Source organism: Herpailurus yagouaroundi, unplaced genomic scaffold (assembly GCF_014898765.1).
Source record: "Herpailurus yagouaroundi ecotype Mexico unplaced genomic scaffold, PumYag 166, whole genome shotgun sequence".
Taxonomy (NCBI): domain Eukaryota; kingdom Metazoa; phylum Chordata; class Mammalia; order Carnivora; family Felidae; genus Herpailurus; species Herpailurus yagouaroundi.
This window is the reverse complement of record NW_024412407.1, coordinates 6717118-6723807: the sequence shown is the minus strand read 5'-3', so window position 1 is coordinate 6723807 and position 6690 is coordinate 6717118. Positions and strand designations below refer to the sequence as shown.

The following is a 6690-nucleotide window of genomic DNA, read 5'->3' as shown; positions in this document are numbered from 1 at the left end:
AAAAAAAAAAAAAAAAAAAAAAAAAAAAAAAAAAAGCTACAGGCCAATCAATGCAAAAATCCTAAATAAAATATTGGCAAATGGAATCAAACAGCACAGTATGTCATGACCAAGTGGAAATTGTTTTAGGAATGCAAAAATGTTTCAATGTTAAAAAATACATTAATATATTTATTAATATTATTATATATAAGAAGAAAGGTCTTGTGATTATCTCCATAGATTCTGGAAAAAATATATGAGAAAATTCAAGGTATATTTCTAATAAAACTAATTTTGAAAAGAGGACTAAAAGAGTTTTTTCCTAATATCATAAAGCATCTTGCTTACCAGCATCTTATTATTTTTATGGGAAAACACAGGAGGCATTTCTGCTCATGTTTGAAACAAAACAAGGATGCCCACTGTTACTATAACATCTAACATGGGGTTGGAGGTGTTTGCCACAGCACTGATACAGAGGAAACAATTAGATGTATGAGAATTGCAGATAATATGACGGTGTGTCTAGAAAATGAAAGCGAAGCAATGGGAGAACTACTGTAAATAAAAAGATGATCCAGTAAGGTAGCAGGATAAAAGAGCAATTTACAGAAGTTGGTAGGCATCATACATACAGGGAAGAACCAGCAGAAAATAACGTAGAAGTGGGGCACCTGGGTGGCTCAGTGGGTTAAGCGCCGGACTAGATTTCAGCTCAGGTCCTGATCTCGCGGTTTGTGCGGTGTTCGAGCCCCACATCAGGCTTTACGCTGGCAGTATGGAGCCTGCTTGGGAGATTCTTTCTCTCCTTCTCTCTGCCCCTCCCAGCTTTCTCTCTTTCTCAAAGTAAATAAATAAACTCAAAAAGAGAGAGAGATAGAGACAATAACGTAGAAGAGAACTTCCCCATCCCATTTGCAATAGCAGCCATAATTATAAGATTCCTAGGAATAAAGTTAAGAAATATGTAAAAACCAGTGAGGGAAACTTTATAATACTCCCCCCAAACACAAAAGTAGACTTTAACAAATGAAAGACATACCTTAATTTGCAAATTTAATATAATTCCAATAAAAATTCTAACAAGTTTTTTTTTTAGTTAGATAAATCAATTCTTAAGTTCATATGAAACTTTTTTTTTTTTCAACGTTTATTTATTTTTGGGACAGAGAGAGACAGAGCATGAACGGGGGAGGGGCAGAGAGAGAGGGAGACACAGAATCGGAAACAGGCTCCAGGCTCTGAGCCATCAGCCCAGAGCCTGACGCGGGGCTCGAACTCCCGGACCGCGAGATCGTGACCTGGCTGAAGTCGGACGCTTAACCGACTGCGCCACCCAGGCGCCCAGAAACTTTTTTAATAAACAAGTTTATCTTTGTATAAACAAAACTTTCCAGGAAAAAGCCCTGAAAAGAAGAGCAATGAGGAGGGGCCAGTCCTACCAGACGTTTGAAATACAATGAAGCGTTCATAATTAAAAGTGTAGAACTGGTACATGAAGAGAAAGATACACTACTGAAACATAATAGAAATCCAGTAATAAAGGAATTTAATATATAATAAAGATATTGCAAAACAATGAAGAAATGGACTTTATAATAAATGCTGCTGAGACATCCAGGTACCATTTGGACATAGGTAAAATTGGATTCATAGCTTATACTGCACAGTAAGATAAACTCCACATGGATTAGTTAACCAAACCAAACAAAAATGGAAACCTTAAAAATAATAGAAGAAAACATGAGTAGGAAAGCATTTCTGTGTCTCAAAATCTGGAATCAATAAAAGACATAAATTCTGTTACATAAGTATTTTTTAAAAATTGCATGACTCAAATACCACATGTAAGGCCAAAGACAAAGGTTTCACTGGACAAAATATTTGCAACTTAAGCCATGGGAAAAAGTTAATCTGACATATAAAGAACTCCTAGAAATAAAAAGACATAAATCATGTATTTTCCACATCCACATAGATACTAAGACATAAACATAGCTAACAAATTCATGCAAGTGTCCCTTAAAGTAGTAAAACATACTCCACTCATTCAAAAAAAGAAAAGCAAATTACATTACACTGAGGTAGCATTTCTTACCGTGTTGGCACTAATCCAAAAGTTTGAGAACACACTGTTGCCGAAGGACAGGGGAAAGAGACATACTGATATGCCACCGTTGAAAGTGTAGAATGATTTAGCCCTCAAGGAAGGGAATTTGGTACTATCTAGCAAAATTACAAATAGATGCATTCACCCTTTAACCCAGCAAGCACATTTTCTAGGAATCTATTCTAAAAGTACATCTGTACAAATTTGGAATGATACATGCACAAGGTTATTCACTGTGGCATTATTTTTAATGGCAAAAGACTATAAATATCCCAAATGCCATTAAGAGAGAGGAACTGAATAGGTAAATAAATTATAGTACATAGTAGACATAGTCATACAGACTATGGAATATTTCTTTGCATTGCTATGAAATGATCATCACAATACATTATGTGAGGCAAGGTGAAGAGCAGTATATGTCGTAGCTACTTTTTTTTTTAATATATGAAATTTATTGTCAAATTGGTTTCCATACAACACCCAGTGCTCATCCCAACAGGTGCCCTCCTCAATACCCATCACCCACCCTGCCCTCCCTCCCACCCCCCATCAGCCCTCAGTTTGTTCTCAGTTTTTAAGTCTCTTATGCTTTGGCTCTCTCCCACTCTAACCTCTTTTTTTTTTTTTTCCCTTCCCCTCCCCCATGGGTTCCTGTTAAGTTTCTCAGGATCCACATAAGAGTGAACACATATGGTATCTGTCTTTCTCTGTATGGCTTATTTCACTTAGCATCACTCTCTCCAGTTCCATCCATGTTTGTCATAGCTACTTCTTATATAAAATTAGACATTAAAGAATAATCCAGAAATGAATAACAATGGTTACTTATAGGTGGGTGGAGATGGGGAACCAGGATCAGGGGTAGGATTAGAAGAGAGACTCCTCTGAGTAAACCTTTTGATATAGTTTTGACTTTAGAATCATGTAATTATTTTACATATTCAAAAAGTAAATTAAATCAAAAAGAGGGGGAAAAAAGGGCAATCCCTGAAACTGAAAACAAATTAAGTAAACCTAAGTGTGTGATTGGTAACACACACACACACACACACACACACACACACACACACACAAAAGATTTCTTTCAAATGACCTTTGAATGCAAGACTTTGTCCTTCCTTGGTGGAATATATCCTAATAACAAAACAAACTGTGAAGAATCCTAAACATTCTGTAATTTTATTGTTAATACTAATATTGGTATCATGAAACATTTTATGTACAGTATAGGAGAACGCAAATAAAAATAAGTTCAGTGTAAGAAGTAATAAAAATGTAAAATCAAGTAAGTTAAAAATTGAGTGTTCAAATTAAACCTGTAAGCCATAGATATTCTGAAGAAGGCAATAATCTTACTGAAGAATAACAAGCTGAATGACTTAGAGCTATGGATGAATCTTTGAGTGACGGATCGCAGACATCTTCCGTGGGCCGAACTTCATGATTCCTCAGACAACTCCTGTGAAGCTGATGACATATAGTGCCCTGATACTGAAAATTAGATTGTTCTTAATTCTGAGCATTACAGAATTACAGTTATAAGGGATCAGACACTTGGAAGTTAAGGAGTATCATCATTTATGAAGAAAATTGTTTAATACTTTTAAATATTTTAGCTTCTGGCCAAGGGAAATGTGAAGAGAACATTTTTCACAGATGGGCTCCATGTAAAAGAAAGGGGCAGGGGCATTTAATAAACTTATATCTGGATTGCCTGCAAGCATTGATGTGCATCTGAGTGTAAGGCAAACCTCACAATATACCTGTTTGGAAAAGAAATAGGGATGCACATTATAGAATTTCACCAGTGGTTTTGATGGAAATTTCAAGAACTAGTACGTTCTCTACATGAACGAATTAAGGCCTTTATCTCAAGTGCTACCATTCTCTGAGCACCCAAATTTTCACCTGTTCAGTGGAAACGAGGTTTAAGATTCAGTAGATATTCTTAGAAATATTTCATAAAGTTAAATATATTCTTTTGCATTCTTATACAAATTCTCCTTTTTTTTTTTTTTTTTTTTTTTTTTTTTATTATAAAAAAAGGAGCAAGCTAACTAAAGGCGACTTTAGGCTGCCTTCTAGAAATGTTTCAAACATTATGGATTGTGTTTGTTGGCTTAAAGGTCAACTGTAGGGAAGTATTCCGACTCAGGGTTTGGGCACTGCTTTGAAGGCCTTGTTTTCAGAGAAATTGATAGCGGACATGCCAGAAAGTGGGTCCACTTATGGATTCCATCTAACCAGACAAAAAATAGTATCCCTGTTTAATGCATTTTAAAGAATTTCTACAAGGGTAAAGGAAATGGCAAACTTCGGGAGCTGGTTACAAAATATTCGTTACAGAAATGAGTTGAAATGTGCCTGACTCTGGACATTGGGGGCCAAAGAGCGGAATGGTAATGACAGTTTGAAATCAAACTTGTTACACAAAGCCACTTCTATGAAAGGAGAATTATACTGTTTAAGTAAATAGTTTTATTTTGTGGTTGTATTGAATTTAAATATGTAAAATGTTACTGTGAGTCAAATAATACCTTGATAATGTGACACAAATTTTCAAATATTGAACAAAATCATAATTATCAAATTTAAAATTTTTAAAATTTTGGGCATCTAGGTGGCTCGGACGGTTAAGAGTCTGACTTCGGCTCAGGTCACAATCTCACGGTTTGTGGGTTTGAGCCCCGCATCAGGCTCTGTGCTGACAGCTCAGAGCCTGGAGCCTGCTTTGGATTCTGTGGCTCTCTCAATCTCTCTCTGCCCCACCCCCACTCACACTTTGTCTCTGTCTTGCTCTCTCTCTCAAAACTAAATAAATATTAAAGACATTTTTTAACGCTTATTTATTTTTGAGACAGAGAGAGACAGAGCATGAACGGGGGAGGGTCAGAGAGAGAGGGAGACACAGAATCTGAAACAGGCTCCAGGCTCTGAGCTGTCAGCACAGAGACCGACGCGGGGCTCAAACCCAGGAACTGTGAGATCGAGACCTGAGCTGAAGTCGGATGCTTAGCCGACTGAGTCACCCAGGCACCCCTAAAGACATTTTTTAAAAATAAATAAAAGTTGTCTAATTTTACAGGAGGAATATGGCAAATTATAGACTACAGAGGAAAAGATTAGAGAACTTTAAGACACAGAAATAGAAACTATTTAAAATGAAATACAGAGAGAAAAAAGGCTGAAAAAGAAAGAGTCAGAGAAAAAGTGATCTCTGAGATGTATCAAGCAGTTTAATATATATGCAACTGAAGTTTCAGGAGTTGGGGGCTAAAATTATATTTAAATAAAACTTAAAGGCTAAAAAATTTCCAAATTTGAAAGCGCACGAAATCCAGGTAGAATGAACTTAAACAAAACATGCCAAGGCACATATTAATCAAACTGCTAACAACCAAGGGTAAGGAAAAAATTTCTAAAAGCAGGCAGATAAAAAAGACGTATTACAAGGGGAGCCTGGGTGGCGCAGTCGGTTAAGCGTCCGACTTCAGCCAGGTCACGATCTCGCGGTCCGTGAGTTCGAGCCCCGCATCAGGCTCTGGGCTGATGGCTCAGAGCCTGGAGCCTGCTTCAGATTCTGTGTCTCCCTCTCTCTCTGACCCTCCCCCGTTCATGCTCTGTCTCTCTCTGTCCCAAAAATAAATAAACGTTGAAAAAAAAATTAAAAAAAAAAAAAAAAAAACAACGTATTACATATAGAGCAAGGGTTGGCAAATTATGGCCCGTGGGACAAATCTGGCCCATCTCTTGTTTCTGTAAGTAAAGTTTATTTGGAAAACAGCCCCACACACTCATTTATGTATTTGCTATGGCTGCTTTGTGCTACAATGGCAGAGTTGAGTAGTTGCAGTGGTCTGAAAGGCTTTTATGGCTTGCAAAGCTTAAAAGATTTACTATCTGGCCCTTTACAGAAAAGTTTGCCATTCTGCTACAGAAGAACAAAGAAAATAATGCCAGCATATTTCTTATAAAAACTATGCAAGGCAAAGGACAAGGCCAACCCAGAAGTTTTTATTCAGCAAAAATATCTTTCAAAAACAAACGTAAAATAAAGAGCATTTTAAACAGAAGATGAAATATAAAATAAAATATAAAAAATATTTCCCACATATTAGTCTCTTGGAAAGATGTGACTAATGTAAAAATAATAAAAATGTACCTGATATTTTAGCATATGTACAACTAATAGATATAACAACAAAAACACAGGATATAAAGGAGGAAATGAAAATATGTTGTGAGGTGCTTAACACTATTTCAAGGTTGACTGTAATTAAGTGCAGGCTTATATTATAAACTCTATAGCTCCACTGTCCAATATAGTAGCTACTTGCCACATGTGGCTATTAAAATTAAAATTTGATAGAATTAAAAATTTAGTTCCTTAGTCACACTAGCCACACTTGAAGTGTTCAATATCTACATGTGGCTAGTAGTCACCATACTGAACAGTGAATATATGGAACAATTCCATCATCACAGAAAATTCTATTGGAAAGAACTGTTCTAAAGCAATACTAGCAGCAAAGCAAAAGAGAAAAAGAGAAAGAAAAGAGGAGAGTTATTAAGTCAGTATTGAAGGTAAAAAGGAA

General features: G+C 36.2%; 1 pseudogene; it reads left to right on the top strand.

Moving 5' to 3' along the window:
* The first annotated feature begins 2795 nt into the window (after nt 1-2795).
* LOC121038660 (ERO1-like protein alpha) lies at nt 2796-4658 on the top strand (annotated as a pseudogene).
* The last annotated feature ends 2032 nt before the right edge of the window (nt 4659-6690 follow it).